This window comes from Acomys minous (genome assembly GCF_964271855.1).
Source record: "Acomys minous genome assembly, chromosome: 3".
In the NCBI taxonomy this organism is placed as follows: Eukaryota; Metazoa; Chordata; class Mammalia; order Rodentia; family Muridae; genus Acomys; species Acomys minous.
Genome location: NC_140485.1, coordinates 112,858,505 through 112,874,516, shown reverse-complemented (window position 1 = coordinate 112,874,516; position 16,012 = coordinate 112,858,505).

Below are 16,012 nucleotides of genomic sequence, written 5' to 3'. Positions count from 1 at the left end.
ATGAACAAGAACCCAAGACTAGATAGACCAGGGGCCTAGGGTGAAATCAAATAATACTCATCTAAAGGTGAGGGGGATATAAAGGGAAAAGAATGACTCCCAAGAAATTCCGCTGTACTCATAAATCATTACCATGTTCATATACCATCAGAGAAGCTTCCTCCTGCAGCAAGTAGGAACAAATACAGAGACCCACAGCTACACATCAGGCAGAGAGTGAGAGACCTTGAAACACTCACCCCTAAATGGAATGTCTCCATCAAATCCCTCCCCCTCAGAGCTCAGAGAACCCTGTGGGAGAGAAGGTGTGAAAAGTGTAAGAGCAGAGCAGACAGAGGACACCAAGAAAATGGGGCCTTCTTATGTCAACATGGGCAAAGCTCAAATGAATTCACAGAGACTGTGGCAGCATAAGCAGGACCGAAGTGGGCCTGTTCCAGGTACTCAGCATATATACATATTTGCCTTCAGTTTAGTGTTTTATATGGGATTCTTGAGTATGTGTGAACAAATGGGATTCTGGTTTTTATGCATTCTCTTGGGCTTTTTTTTCCTTCTCTTGGTTTGTCTTGTCTAACTTAGATGTGATAGTTTTTGTTTTACCGTATGATATTTTATTTGGTTTTATTTTTCAAAACTGAATGAATGAATCAATGAATCAATGAAAACCTAGCCACTAGGGTGAAGGTTCATGACAGACTGTCACTTATACCTGCTAGGAGTGGGAAAATCAGTTTTCTCCAATAGAGTGACACTGAGTAGATCAACCACCCCAGGACAGGCCTCATGGTCAAGAATAGTTGACCAACATATAATGAACTCCATGGGGTTTTGTGTGTCTGCGCTTTTTAGGTGTGTTATTGCTGTTGTTGATGTTGTTGTTGTTGTCATCATCGTCGTCTTCGTCGTCTTGATTTGGGGGCCTTCTGTTGCTATATTGCACTTTTTGTTTGTTTTAAGAAAGTACTGAAAGTTTGGTGGGTAGGGAGTGGGGAGGACTGGGAGGGACCAGAGGGAGGGGAAGAATATGATTAAATTATGCTTAAATTTAAATTTTGTTTTAAGTGATAAAAAATATAATTAAAAATTCCTGAGGAAAGAATCTTTGGTGCTTGGGTTTCTTTTAGAAATATTCTGCCTTTGGAGTGCTAGCTCAGGCAGGTTATGAGAGTGGGAGAGCTGGTCTTGTCCCTCACTGGCGGTAATACTCAAGAGAACAGGCCCTGAACCTTGCCTGGGCAGCACGGCAGGTGAGCCAGACTGAGAGCACGTGAGCAGGAGAGCTGTCCCAGCACCTTACTTATGTGGGAGAGCAGGCTGTGAATCTTGCCTGGGCAGCACAGTAGAGCCGGACCTAATGGCATGGGCAGGGATGAGAGCCAGCTCCTCAGGAGAGCTAGTTCTGTTCCCTGCTCCCTGCAGCCCTGGATGGGCCAGCCAGGCCAAAGCAGGAGAGCTTGTCTCAGTGGAGTAGGTGCAGGAGAGCTGGTGGCCTGACCAGTTCAGACAGCTTTCAGGCCCAGATCCAGGACTTCAATTTGTCACACCCTAACAGCTGCTCCATAGCTGAACTGCTAGAGTACCTGAAAAGGCCGGGTCCTCCAAGATCAAAGGCTGTAGGCTCTCTATGACACAGGGCAACAACAGAATACCCAGGAGGAGCCCCAGTGAGGTTCTAGTATTGATAGAGCCACAGCAGCCAGAGACCTCATACCAGACCAGTGACTCATTGAGTGAACATTCTCAAAGAAGGTTGGGCAAAGAATTATACTGCGGAACATACTGCCACACACTGTAGCTTCCACAGTGAGATTTTTTTTCCTTCTGCTGAAGGGGAGATTATAAAGGCAGAGGGAAGGTACAAGGAGATGGGGACATAAGTGAGACTGGGATGCATGATATGAAATTCACACACACACACAAAAACAATTAAAAGTTAGAGAGAGAGAGAGAGAGAGAGAGAGAGAGAGAAGGATCAGCCTTCAACAGCTAAGAAGGCTGAGGGCAAGCCTCTCTTTCAGTTTGCTGTCTCAGAAGTACATCCAGCTTAAAATTGCCAATATACCAAAGCAACAGATTGGTAGATGGAGTGTATTCACCACCTGTCATCTACAATGTCTGTTCCTTAAAGACACTTTAAAAGTGGGAAGGAGCCAGCCCAGAGGCACAAACCTGAAATCACAGCTCCTCAGGAGGCTGAGGCATGAGGCTCACAAGTTCAGTTCTTACACAGGTTACAGAGTAAGTTCAAGACTAGCACGGGACACAGTGATATCCTATCTCAAAGTGCAGAATAAAAAAATGTATAGACAGAGATAAAGCTCTCGCCTAACATGTGAAAGAACCAGGGCTCAATTCCCAATAAAATACACATATACATACACATGCATACAGGTCATCTATAAACTAATAGCATTTTTCAATACATATGTATAGAAAATTACTTGCCCATCTAATAGAACATGTAACCGTTATAACTAAATATTTGGGTGAAAATCTATACCTTTGACAATAGTCAAAATAGTTGTCTCACAGAAAAAAATTCACAGATGCAGATGTTCCTGTCATTAGTGGTGAATAAAAAGAAATATCATGCTACATTACACTACTGCTATATGCTCCTGAAATGGCTAAGATAAAAACAACACCAGCATCAAGCACTGCTGTGAGGACAAAAGTTTCTATGGTCTTGCTCCCCACAGGAGGAAATGTAAACTGATTTTAAGCAAGTTTCAAGTACACCCAACCAAGCCACATATGGATTCTACTCTAAGTGAAGTGAAACCACATGTCCACATAGGACATGCTTATATATAACTTCTGTGTGTCAGGATCATTAGCCACTTCATTAAAAATAAAGGCATGAGATCTTGAAAAGGTCTAAAAGTTCATAAGTTTTTAAAGATGTCTAATGGAACTCAAGCACACAACATTCAGGGCCCAACTATGTCCTTATTGACATACAAAGGCAGTGGAACAGGACACTAAAGTCCAAAGACTTAGCTACAGGAGGATCCTCTAAGTCTTCTTGGAATATGCAAGAGAGTAGACCGCTTAGGTCATATGCAATAAACCTTCCACTCTCAGGTTTCCTCAGCTTTTGAATTCCTTTCTTCTCTTTATGCTGGAGAAGTTTCAGTGCACTGACTTCTCTCAAAGTTGCGATCACAGATCCAATTAACACTTTCTAGCGGTATTAGTGCACACACGAAATCTAACGTATATGGCAATGATAATCACCTCGGGAAGTTGGCTTAAGAAGTTCTATCCTCTTTTGCTTAACAACCTTACAGTGCTTTCTTACATCTACTCTTCACTTATGTGCAACAGATGTGAGGAAAATATGGCAGCATCGTTAGCAAGTCAACTGCTTCCTCCCTGTTTAGACTATGCTGACCAATCTGGCGCATATCAAGACATGGTCACATGACTGTAGGTAGTGTTCCAGTGGCAAATCAGGGTGTGTAGGGTATGGACAGCCACCCAGTGCTATCTATGACTCAGTACAGCCTATGACGATGTTATCTTGCATAGCATCAAGTGTCTAGTAGGTGTGATTAAGCACCTTGAAGTGACTATTCTGAACTTTTCCAGTAGCTAACATTATCACAAAGGACCTTAAAATTGAAAGATAGAGGTGGTCTGGGTATGGTGGTGCATACCTTTAATCCCAGCACTCAGGAGGCAGAGGCAGGTGGATCTGAGTTCAACGCCAGCCTGGCCTACAGAGTGAGTTCCAGGATAGCCAAGGCTATATAGAGAGACCTTGTCTTGAAAACCAAAAAATAAATAAAATAAAACAGTGAAGGGAAGCTCCACGTGATGTTACTGAAGTAAGCTCACCCCTATTGCTAGTTCTTAAGTTTATGAAAAGACAGTGTGAGCTGCAAAATGCAAGCAGCTTTAGAAGGTGGCAAAGTCGAGTCTTCTAGAGTCTTCTAGAGTCTCCAAGGAGAATGCTCACTTACTGGCCTCTACTTCTGCCTGGTCGAACCATCACTGAGTTCCTAGCCTAGAAAACAATACATATGTGCATCTGTCTCACATTGAAATTATATACTTTGTGGGAGGCACAGGAACTTCATACAAGATAAGGAGATGAAGCACTTATTCCCAGGCAGCTGTCCTGAGTGACAACACTAAAAGAGAGTACAAAAAGAGGACAGCATCTCCACAGTTCCCACAAGAGGAACTCTTTTGGGAAATGAGTGTCTGGAAGATCCTCGTCACCGTATACTCAATCTAGTTTCTTCTTCTTGGTAAGATATTTGATTTGTAGAGTCAGGATATTCAGCTTATCTTGAAGTGCTGGTTTTAATATCATACGAAATATCACCCCCTGCAGGGGCTATATGTTAGTGACATGGTCCCAAACAGGGTGCTACTTCAGAAGTGGTAGTGACTTTTTAGAGATGGGCCCATTGAGACATTTTTGGGCACATGAAGCACATTCTCAAAGAGGAGTGGAAGACTATGTGTCTTTCTCTCTTTAGTACCTAGATACCCTGGGGTGAAGAGACATCCTTGGCCACATGTTCCTGTAGAGATAATATCTTGTCTGTTGTATAGGTGCATTGCCTGTCAATTAAAAAAAAATCCTACAGCCTATAGGAAAGGGTGGAATAGAAGGTGGCACATCCGGCAGGCATGTACAGAGCCATGTATGGGAAGATTCATCCGGAACAATGTGACGTTCAGATGTATGGTACCTGAGCAGAGGTAACCACAGGTCAGGACAGAGGTTACTATAAATTGGTTATTTTAAGTTATGATCTAGTCAAAGAAGAGCCTGGCTATATGGCCTAGGTATTTAGAAAATTAATTTGAGTCTCATTATTCATTATTCCAGGAGATTGGGGCCAGGAGGGAAAACAAGTACCCTACGATATATTCTACCATAAGGTATTGTGCAGCAATGGCAGTGGGGTTAACTAGTCATGAGCTTAAATGTCCTAAGGTGAGTCAATGTAAGTCTTTTATTTTCTTCAATATAAATGCATGAGTGCATGAGTATGAGCCTGTGTGTAATGTACATGTGTATACGAGTGAGGTATATTGATGTCTGGAAGTCAAAGGACAACTGACATGTTGGTTCTTACCTTCTACTTGTTTGGGACAAGGTCTACTGGTTGCTGCTGTCTTATGCCAGGCTAGCTGGGCCATCAGTATCTGTGGATTTTCTTATATCTACTTCTACCTACTGCAGGAGCTCTGAGACTGTATATGTGCATAACCTTGTCTATATATATGTGAGTTCCAAAAATTTGTGCTAAAGTCCTCACATTGGCTCAGCAAGCACTTATCCACTGAACCATTTCCCTAGCCTAAATAAACGCTTAAAAAAACAAGTTGATTGCCTTAAACATCTTGTCAAAGAAGCAGAAAGTAGCTAAGATATTGATCAATTGATTTTTCCATCTCCTAAGATGATTCCAGAAATAGTATCATAAATAAGGCAGTCTTTTAGCACAACCATAAGAAGCTGTTGAGTTTTATAGAGTCAGGTAATAGACGCATCTAGAAGAGTATTGGCTAAGAAAAACTTACTTTTGTTTGCAACTTTAACAAGTTTATATATCAACGCACATAAGTATAATGGCAAAGTTAAAAAGAGAACTTGAAAATAGCTATTCTAAGGGGAGTCAACAAAGTGAAGAGCCTGAAATGGTGTGAACACAGATGGGAAGACCGAGCCAAAGGATGGAAAAACATATCGCTGTGACCAGACAAATTTGTTAGGATGCTGACTGGAATTGAAAGGGCTTGATGGCGCTTCTGTTTCTCTCCCCCCAAAGAAGGTGATGAAGGCAATTACTAAGAATAAAAGGAAGGGAATAATAGTTTGAAGAACCTGAAAAGTGGAGAAAATCAGTGGTTATTGCTGCAAAGATGAGAGATAATGAGTCCCACATTAGCGGAGGCGATGTTAAGGATGGTCGTCTCATCTGCCTCCGTGGCTTTCTCTAGTAGCACCCGTATTCCCACACACAGATGAGATGAGCAACACAGCAGAATTTCCCCAGCTCAGTAAGTTAGACCACTCTCAGGATTTTGGCCACTTAGCCCCCAAATGTGTTTCTGACTTGCAGACATCTCCGCTTTACCCTGTGTAGCTGATGGTGCTCACTCCCTCCTCCCATGACCAGAGACAAAGGAGAGAATCTCCTCCTCTATTCCTAAGGCCAATACGTAGCCTTTTAAGACACAGTCTAACATATGCTCCTATCTAAGACTTCGAGTCATCAGATGCCAATGCTTAGTCCTGTTTATATTTTATTTGGTAACTGCACAGCCTTGGTAATAAGAACAGCATCAGGACCAGACAGCAGTGGCAGGCCTCTTCAGTTGATCCACAACACTGTGTCCACCCATTTCGGTGTCAATATCCTATGCAATATCTATCTGTGCCCCGAGCCTTTCTTGGAAACTCCCTTGGTGTCTGTATATTTGCTGAGCTCTGTTTTCCCTGACTTCTCTCCCAGTTTGTGGGCTACCTAGTAACTATTCCAATAATCCTTTTATACTCTAGCGATTCTGAAGCATTTTCCATCCTTTTCAGTAAAGGTCCCTAAAGGATGTAGGCATATGTTTCCTAAAAGATAGAATGGGAGGAGAAGTCAATAGGAATTTAAACATGGTGGAAAGGGGATACCAAAACAGATGAAATACACTGAGTATGACACTAAAGAAGTTGGGGCAGGTGACGGGAAGGAATAGTGTCCATGCTGGTGACTGTGGTAAGGACAGAGAAGGGACAAGAGGATGGGCCTCAGCATGCCAGCCAGGGAAGAGGCTGAGGACAAAATGGGAATGTTGAGCTGACTGTTCCAGAGATAGATAAGTTCTGGGGAGCCAAGTTTACGACAGTGCAGATGAGGGAGTTTGGTGACTGGAAACAAGGGTCCAGGAAACAGGCAAGTGACTGTTTCACAAATCACCCACATTAATTACAGAAACAAAGAATAGGGTTATGAATAAGCTATAATTCATAAAGCTCTCAGTGGACTAAGGCAAGACTGAGCAGCTCTGTGTGGAAAAAATGAGGAAGGTGGCACACAGTGATGGGAAGGCTGAAAAGGGGTAAATATGGTACAAGATGAATTGAGGTTTTTTTTCCTTTCTCTGTCCTTGTTTTTTCGAGACAAGGTTTCTCTGTGTAGCCTTTGCTTTCCTGGACTTGCTTTGTAGCCTCAAACTCACAGCAATCCACCTGCCTCTGCCTCCCAGAGTGCTGAGATAAAAGCATGCACCACCATGCCCTATTAAGGTGAATGGGTTTTAAAGGAAGAAAAAACTAACAAACAAAACTAAAAAACAAAAACAAACAAACAAAAAACCTATCCTGGCACACGGTCACATCGTAGGACAGTGCAGTATTCACCATCAAAAGACAATGAGGAAATGCTTGGTTGAAAGTTCTGTGTTTCAGCTATAAGGATGAAAGTTGAAACTGAAATAAACATTATTTCTTGAATCCCTAGGCAGGGGAATTGGTTGTGATGCTTATTTTCTTAGAACAAAGTAGATTTGCTTTGAAATCTCTGAGATGGTAGCATTATTCTCTAGAAAGACATGCTGTAAGGGACACATAAAGGATGCAAATATGTCACACAAAGTGTGTGTCATTCCTGGGAATGTTTGCATTCTAGGATATAACTATAGCTTTAAATTACCACTTAAGCATGCTCTTTTAAAAATTAGTTTACCTTCACAACAACATTTCCCAGATAACATATAATCCACATATAAAAGTACAATGTGTCTAGGAGACAATAATCCATTGTATACATTTTAAAAATTCTTACTACATGTTACGTCTGCTAGTTTCATTTCAACTTGACACAGGCTGGAGTCACCTGAGGGAGTCTCAACTGAGAAAATGCCTCCATCAGACCAGGCCTGTAGGGCATTTTCCCAATTAGTGACAGATAAGGCGGAACCTAACCCATTGTAGGTGGTGCCATCATGGGCTGTTGGTGCTGGATTCTATAAGAAATCAGGCTGAGCAAATCACAGAGAGCAATCCAGTAAGCAGCACCCCTCAGTGGTCTCTGTGTCAGGTCCTGCCTCCAGGTTCCTGCCCTGCTTGAGGTCTTGTCCTCATTGATTTTGATATTAAAATGTTATATGGATCTGTGAGTGGAATAAACTTTGCCTTTTGGTCATGGTGTTTCATCACAGCAGTAGTAACCCTAACTAAGACACACGTTATATTTAAATTTCTAGTATGTATTTTTCCTCCTATGCTTTTTGTTTAATAATTGTTTTTCTTTCAGTACCAAAGTATCAGTATATCAAATGATTTTAGATTTGCCTTTGTACTCCCAGGTATTAAATAACTGACCTACTTTACTAACTGAAAAGGAGAAAAAAGAAGAAGTCAAATTAATTTTCAGCACCTGCTTACTTAATACTAATTTTCAAACCCAAAGAAAGGAGAAAGTAGCCCAGGACACTGTTCACAGCACCCAGACATCTGGTGAAGTTGGGATGCTGCTGTGGCTTCTCTGTAAGGCTGGCATTCATTTAAGTAGGGCTTTGTGACCACTCCCCATCCCTAAAGCCACCTGAGGAGCCATTGCTTCTGCCTGTCAAGGTGGCTATTAGCTTCTGTGAGTGTTCCTTTCCCTAATAGTTCTACCAATCATTTTTATCTCTGCTGCCAGCCTGAGCATTTATTAACAGGCATGAAAAATGTTCAAGAAGTAACATTACAGGATCCTGGATGGGCTCAATCTTTAAAAAAAAAAAAAAAAAAAAAAAAAAATATATATATATATATATATATATATATATATATATATTTTAGTGATGTTCAAGGAGAGCTGTCATGTGACTGCAGACAATTTGGGGACATCAGTACTAATATTCATTATCTATCTATCTATCTATCTATCTATCCATCCATCCATCTATCTATCTATCTATCTCAAGCTCTTCTCTCTCTTTTTCTTGTCTTTTGGTTTTTGAGGCAGTGCCTCACTATAGAGCACAGGATGGCTTCCAACCTGTCATTCCCTGTTTCAGCCTCCAGTGAGATGGGATTTCGGGTCTGTGCTATCACACCTACTTACGTATCTCATACATAGCACATTCTATTCTTCTAGTTCCTCAAAACAGAGCGCACAGGGTTATATTGGCTCCTCATCACAATCCAAAACCAAAGCATGGTAAATCCTGTTGCTCTTACCTGAGAAATTTTGTGAGAGTCGGACGCTTCTAAAGACAGCACACAAGACCAGATGTGACCATTTTATTTTCCTGCTTTATGCCCTACAGCTTCAAAAGTGTGCCTTCACTATGTCAGCTCTGCTGTAGTTGGATCTGTACACAATACACACATTACCTTTAAAAACTAAACCAGATTATTCCCTCTGTCAAGCACATTCATTCAGTGCATACCCATTGGTGCAGCATAAAAAGCCCACACTTAGCAGGTCTACAAAATCCTGAAAATTTTGTTCCCAGCGGTTCTCATACCTTATCTCTTCTTAGTCTTCTGCTTTTTTGCTGCAGGCTCCCCATTTCTCTGTCCTTCTGCAAACACAAGGCTTTCCCTAAATGTTCTTTGCAGTGTCACACTGGCTTAACCCTCTGCTTTTCCTGTATCTCTCATTAGAAGTCACTGCACCAAGGAGGTTTTCTAGCTGATGTAGCCCACTGTAAAATTCTGCCTTTTACTTGATTTTTAAATAGAACTCACCACATAAATTTATATATTTTTTTCAATGTGGACATGTATGGATGAATGGAAAACCATGCAAGTGCATATGAAAATAATTTACCAACCAGGCTGGGAGACTAACTTTTCAGATAGACTATAAATTCCAAGAGATCAGAGACTGTTCTGTATCACACCTAGGACACATTTGGCTCATGTACTTAATAGATATGTTCCTGGATGCATTGAAATGCTCCTTTTTGCTCTTGTCTCGAGTAGCAGGAATGGCTGTGCACTTTATTCTTAACTGTCTAGTAAGATTATCCTCCTTATTAAGGTACCACCTGAATGCAGGAAATTAGCAAACCCACAGTTTGAAATGTAGCCAGACTGCTTGAATGAATTCCTCAGAATTAGCCATTGGAGCCATCTCATCCTTTATTAACATCCTTACAGTGTGTCCCAAGTACAAAAATTACAAAGAAGGCAGATCTGTTAAGGACTGGGACAACTATATTGATTCCTCTGAGTTTGTCAGGAGGCATCAAGCTAGAAATAATTCAATCAACTCATATTAGAGTGTTTCCCTCCCAGAAGTGCTCTGTTTTACAATAAAGGAAATTCTCCAAATAGGGAAAAAAGGGTGTAGAGAAGCCCTGTACATTTGTGAAATAAGAAATTTGTCATTGCTGACTCTAAGATCATTAGAGTGCGAGAGTAGAGGGCCAAGTGTTAGGAAGGGATGCATTTGAAAATGAAACAGTCTCCGATTCTCTCTCTTCACCTAAACATCAGGACCACTTTGGACAAAACTTACTTTAGCCTACTTCACTTAAAAACTAATTTAGAGGCTGACAAGCTGGCTAATTGCTAGCTGCCCAAGCATGAAGACCTGAGTTAGAGTCCTAGAACCCATGTTGAAAAGCTGAGCATGGTGTTGTGTTTGTCATTCCAGAGCTGGGGAGGAAAGACTGGCAGATTCCTAAGGCTTGCAGCCAGCTGGTCCGTTTCCTGGGGCTCCACACCAGCTATACAGAACAGCACTCAAAGTTGACATCTGCACTATACACACACACACACACACACACACACACACACACACACACACACACACACACGCTCAAGCATCTGTGCATACGTATGCCCTCCATGTCCCGCAAGCATACATACATGCATTGAATACACACAACAAATAAAGAAATAAAATCAAAGGCTAGTAGGTATTAGGTGTGGTCATCAAAAAATAAATAAAAGAGGCTATTAGAGTAATTTGTATGAATTTATCTTACTACCCACAACTCTCTGCTCTGACATCTCATTTTTGTACCGAAGTGAAATACAGAATGATCTTTGGGACATACAGAGTCATGAAGAAGTTATCCATCTCAAAAGTGACGTATCAGTGTTGTCAAGAACGCCCCGAGCTGTCAGCTTGGGTTGCATACTCTACTATCACCTAAATTCTATGTAATCACTCTTTCTGCTTTAATTTAAAAATCACTATTGTTCCATAAAATACAAACGTAAAATGCTCTTAGAATTATTCTTAGCTTAGTTGAAAGCTTTTCATGCTTTGTTTACCCATTGACTTTTCAAACAATAATGTTCCTTTGTATAGCCATCTTAAATGTAAATTTTGACAAGTGGGTTCTCATTAAAAACAACAGTGGTTAAATGAGTGCTTTCAGTGGCGGTTTACTTGTGCATCTCCAGTTGCTTCCAAGCTGATTTCCTGATTGCTTTAATGATGGAGGAGTAATGTTGTGCTGTGAGCAGTCTTTGAAGAGAAATGCTGGCAATACACATAATGACTATTTTCATTATTATATTACTTTAAGTCTTTAGAACTCAAGACTGCAATTGTCATTCAAAAAATTTAAAATATTCCTGGGAAAATTCCTAAAAGTTTTAAAATTACATTTAAAATCATATATTGGGCTTGGGGGTAGAGTTCACCATTTGGGGGGGGGGGGAATTTACCAGTCATACCCACTGCACTACTTCCTGGTATGCAGAGACAGGAGATTCACTGATTTGAAGTCAGCCTGGGGTACATAGTGAGACTCTATTACACACACACACACACACACACACACACACACACACACACACACATACACACACACACACGTGCGTGCGCACAAGAGAGTGGTAGAAGGTGAGGGACACACAACCAAGAGACTGACAGAGATGGAGGAGAGAGACAGAGAGCACACACTAGTAGAAAATCTACAGACTAAATTTCCGACTAAGCAGCAAAGTGGTCCCCTATGTCATTAACATAACCTCATAGGGGTGGATTCTTTGTGATGATATTTCTGCCTCCGCTTTGAACTTTTGATTAGCAGAGTCAAATACTTGAATGATGTCACTGTTTCCAAAAGAACCTTATTCCTTCCCACTCATTGTACCTGACAGGTGCAAATTCCAAGAGATAGCCACTCTTGTGCACATATGGCACAGCCTGATTTTACATGTGTGGTAACTGCCATCACAGAACACAGTAAGAGCAATCCTCACCGGATTTTTCTCATGACAGATGTGAGGCTCAGAGAGTTGTTTGGTGTAGAAGACAGACTGGAAAGAACGTGACCTTGGGGATCAGCAGCAGGGAGCTAGTTACAGGGTGAAGAGTGTTTCCAGCTAAGGCACAGGACATCGAGTGACATAAGAATGTCAGGAAAAGGCTTCCTAAAAATTACAGTTTCTGACATACAATATAAAGAATGATTTACTTTTTCTGAAATTAAAATTTGAGCTCTGATTGTGAATGTTTGCTAACTGTAGTATGAAAAAAAAATACAGAATGAAAGCAACACAACACAGTAACTGGCTTGAGAGAAGTATTACATGCGATTTGTCTTCACAGTCATTTTTGTCCATAGTGGTGATAGATGGGTCCACAAAAATATTTGTTATCTTTTCTTTGTAGATTCATCAACATTATTATGCTCTTTGTATGTCAATTCCTCTATGAAGTACATGGTATGAGAAATGAACTGTACAGGGCACTATTAAGTTAATACAAAGGATAGAAAAAAATCGAAGACATAGCAAGCAAAAGAGAATTAAAAGCCAAGAGCCTTGATCAACATAGTTGTAAAATGGTTTTTTTTTTAAATTACTGAGATCCCAAATTCAACAGCACCTTGGAAGACTTAAATGGCACCCAAGCCAGAGATGCAGTAACTACTTAGTACACAAAAATTAGTGAATGCTGCAACACATCAGTAGAATGAAAAGCAAAAGTCCTGTGGTCATCTCAGTTGTTTGGGGGAAAATTGGCTGAGATCCAACATCCATGCATGCAAAAACTCTGCATAAGTAAGGCATATATGGAACATATTTCAACATAACAAAGGCCACTTCTGCTCAACCAACATTGTATTGAGTGAGGAAAAGATGAATGTTTTCTTTCAACAATCCAGGACAAGACAAGAACACCAATTTTCAGCATTTCATTCTTCAAGAACTACTAAATCCTGTCAGTTACAGCAACATGAGTGTGACTAGAACTCATTGTGTTAAGTGAAATAAGCCAAGTGCAAACGCCACATGCTCTCACTCATATCTGGAATCAAAAATATTTAGTCTAATAAAAAGTAAGATACCAAGCAGAGTAGGGAGTAGGAGAAATAGGGAAAGCTTGACCACTGGTAGCTAAGTTATTTTTATTTTTTATGTGACAGTAAAAATTAAATTTAGAAACTGAGTTTCGTGATGCACACTTTATAATCACACACTTGAGAGGCTGACCCAGGGGAAATAATGAGTTCAAGATCACCCTTGGCTCCATAGCATGATAGCATCCAAAACATAAAAGTGATTGATTAATTAATTAATTAATGTATTAAAATATAATAAAATAATACCAGTTCCTTACATAAAAGTGATTAATTAATTAATTAATATATTAAAATATAATAAAATAATACCAGTTCCTTACATAAAATGTGATTGATTAATTAATTAATTAATATATTAAAATATAATAAAATAATACCAGTTCCTTATGGAGCCTACATTCCTATTCTCACCCTCATTACAGAACTAGAGCCATGTGCGTGGTGAGGATAGTTGCAGCACTCCCAGCCTTGAACGTATATTTTTATAGTATAGCTGGAACACCCCAGCAAACTATCAGAGATAAAGATAAAGCACAGAACAGAGAACGCACAGTGTCATCAAATGAACTAAGGCACTGATGGTTTCCACGGGGAGAGAGAGTTTCAAAATGTGCAACTTAAAGGATAAAAATGATATGAAGACTCGGGCCAACAAAATGACCCAGCAGAGAAGGGCTCCCGCCACCAAGCCTGCAACCCTGGGTTAAATCCCTGAGACAGACATGAAAGACAGCATAGTCCATGTTCTCCAGGCACAGTCAACCTAGAAATGCTGATAAAAATCTACACGGCATCCCTTCTCAGGCAGAGGTTCACCGGGGATATGTACACTTTGTCCGGACCTGTGTGGGCTGAGCAGTAAGTAGCCTGCCAACTGCTTTGAAAGAATGAAGTGAAAACAGCTCAGATTTCTGTAAAGAGCAAAGACTGGAAGAGAACATTGAAACCTAGAAATTTCTCCAGGACAAAATGGAACCAGTGGGCTGGCCGTTTTCTCCCATGGCTTTCTGAAGGTTGCTCCAAGAAGGGCCATGATGGACAAGCATGGACCAGAATTCATGCACTATTGTGCTATAGGGGATACCAACGTTTCAGAACCCTTCGAGAATGGAATGTGTTGTGGTTTGGATAAGAATGGTCCCCAGAGGCTCATACATTTGAATACTTATCCCCACCTAACGCAAGTGTTTGGGAAGGATTAGGAGGTGTGGGCTTGTGGGAGGAAGTGTGTCACTGGGGGTAGGATTTGAGTTTTCAAAAACCTGTGCCATTCCCAGTTAGCACCTCTCTCGGTATTGAGCTGGGGGTCAGTATGTAAGCTCTCAGCTCCTGCCCCAGAACCATGCCTGCCTGCCTGCTCCCCTGCTCCCCAGAATGATCTCCACAGCCGCTAACTCTCTGGAACCATTAACTCTAAGTGAACATTTTCTTTTGTAAGTTGGCTTGCTTATGGTGTCCTACCACAGCAATAAAAAAAAAAAAAAAAAAGCAACTAAAATACAAAACAGCTCTAAATATCTCAGGACCGTCCCTCCTGGAGTTGAGAAGAAGAGCCTTCCATGACAAGGATGAGACCTGACCACTCTGAGACACAAATAGAGCATCCAGCGTTAGGTAGGTATTAAGAAAAGGGACAATGTGATGCATGCTCAACTCTCGCCTGATCCAGATTTTCAAATTAATATGCAGTGCATTGAAGCAAGAATTTTTAACATTTTTAATTTGAGGAAGAAATGGATAGGAAGGGGAAAACAAATGATATTTCAAGAAACCAAATAGAAATTCTAAAAAGAATAGAGACTCAGTGCAAAACCCCAGGCCATTCCCTCCAGGGAAGAAGAAAGGCTGACTGCAGATCTTCACCTGTCACCCCACTTCCTCTTTAGCACTCCACAGGCACTGCAAATGTGTCATGCCCATGTGTACACACAGGCAAAAACCTCATACACATAAAATAATAATGCATCATTTTAAACATCATCAGAGTTATAAGATATTGTAGGCAATACATTGTCAACATGTAAATAAACTATACCACATAGAAGTAGCATATTCCTAAGAGAATAAATATCAGAAATAAGACACATGAAAAAAAAAACGCTCTTTCAATTACTTTAAGAGGAAGTAGGTTATTTACAACAAAAATAATGACTAATGTGCTATTTGTTACTTTAGAAGTGATTTGAATAAAGTAATGGCACAAAGGATAAAAAGGTAGTTGGAAATAATCTCTCATAAAATACTGACATAATATAGACCATGAAAATTAAGAGGTGCATATCACTTTCTCTATAGAACGCAATAAAATTAAAACAAAAAATAATTAAAAGTCATTAGAGGGATTAATGGAAAGGATGGCAAGAGCACAGGGGCAAAGGAGGGGGGTGTGGGACAACAGAAGGTTAGTCTAAAATCCAAGTCTAACAAAGAACTGTATGCAATGCAGGTCGTCTAATCACTCCAATGCAAAAAGAAGATAGAACTTTTAACATAATTACCTGCTTTTTCTAAAATAAATGTAAATATAATAATTCAGTATTTTGCTAATAAATGGTTATAAATAACCATACCTTATAAATAATAGTCATAAGAAAGATATGGAGAATCAAGAATGTTGGTTCATGCCTGTTGTGTCAGTTCACGCATGTTAGGGTTAGAGTTAAGGTTGGGGTTAGGGTTAGAGACAGGGCTATTGTTGTGGGCTCAAGACCAGCCTGGACTGGAT